A 1,566-nucleotide genomic window follows, 5' to 3' on the forward strand; every position below is an offset into this window, starting at 1 on the left:
TCTTCCCACTCACACGCTAATCCCATCCCGCTGCGGCAGCGAAAGCAGCTTAGCCCTGGTGGGGCTGGGTTTGCAGGCGTAGCCCCTCATCTGGGGGCCCTGGGGTGCCACGACCCCCTCCCGGGTGCTGCAGGACACAATTCCTGTCTGGATGGAGCTGCCCAAGTCCCCGTCCTCATGTTTCCACCATAGCTCCAGCAGCACGGCGGTGGGGCGCAGGTCTCTGGAGCCAGGGAGGTGTGGGGCAGGGGGATGCGGTTGTGTGGGGGTCCTGGGAGGGCTGTGCTGGGCCAGGGGTGCGTGGGAGGGCCCCTGGGGATGCAGATGGGCTCATCGCATCCCCCGCCTCTGGCTGGGTGCGTGCATGTGTGTGCGTGTGCACGCACCCTCGCTCCGTCCCAGCCCTGCTGAGCTCTTCGCAAATCTGCATATGCAAAAAGCCCTAATCCCAGGAGCCTTTCCCTGGCTCAGGGGTGTCTTGCCCTTGGCAGGAGATAAGCCGGGGTGCTCCCAACCACCTTAAGGATGAGCGCTGAAGCACACCAGCACGGTGCTGCGAGGGCCACCATGCTGAGTGCACCGGGCAGCCTGGGTGAGCACTGGGGCATGTTCATGCCGCGCTGGCCCGCCGAAGCCTGGAGGAGGGCAATAGGATGCCCTGCTGCCGGTGGTGGCAGGAGCTGATGGGGTGCAGACGTGTGGATGCCATACCAGCACCCACCACTCCCCTCGCTTAAAATCACCTTGTTTTCCTTCGGGCCCTGGCAGCGGGTGGCATTGCCCGGCCCCCGCAGGGGCCCTGCCACCGAGGCCAGCGCAGGACACGGGGATTAGTTTTAAGCCGATTGCTGCTGCCCGTTTGGGAAGCACTGAGATACATGGCTGTGGGTCTCCCACCAGCTGGCAGGGCGCGGGGGGAGCGCGGCCGCCATGGGGCTGGCACCGCAGCCCGGTGGGGCAGGACGAGGTTTTACCCCTTCCCCAATCCATTCGTTTTTGCCACCACAGCTTATAAGGGCTTATCACCCTTGTGGCCTCTAGGAGTGAGGGTGACTTGCCCCTGACACCTGAATGGCCTGGTGGGACGCTCGTGGGACCCTCCTGCCCACCTCCACCCTGGGCACCCGCAGGGCTGAGCCTCCCCGTGCTGGGGCAGGGATGGATGGCTGCGGGCGCTGGGGTTTGGCTTCCAGCATGGTGCCTCTCCTCTCTCTCTAGCTAGGCACTAAGGGACCACTGATAGTTCTTTGGAGGGCTGTGGCACACCACGCACGGCTCTGGGAGGAGATGGAGAGCAGGCAGGGCAGCCCCTGTGGGCAGAGGAGGATTTATGGCTGCCGAGTTTCCGCAAAGACAATAACTATGCGGGACTCTTGGAGAGGGAGGAGGGCAGAAAGCTGCCCAAAAAAGGGAGTGTGGCAGCTCGGCCTCCCCGCCTGGGTGCTTTCCAGAGAGCAGGGAACATGGCGGGGCTTGTCCTGCCTGGAATAAGGGAGGAATGAATGTATCTGCCTACGAGCCTGGGGGGAAGCAGCTCTGTTCTGCCATTGCTGCCATGTCCCACCT

Source organism: Charadrius vociferus, unplaced genomic scaffold (assembly GCF_000708025.1).
Source record: "Charadrius vociferus isolate BGI_N301 unplaced genomic scaffold, ASM70802v2 scaffold3, whole genome shotgun sequence".
NCBI classification, from domain to species: Eukaryota; Metazoa; Chordata; class Aves; order Charadriiformes; family Charadriidae; genus Charadrius; species Charadrius vociferus.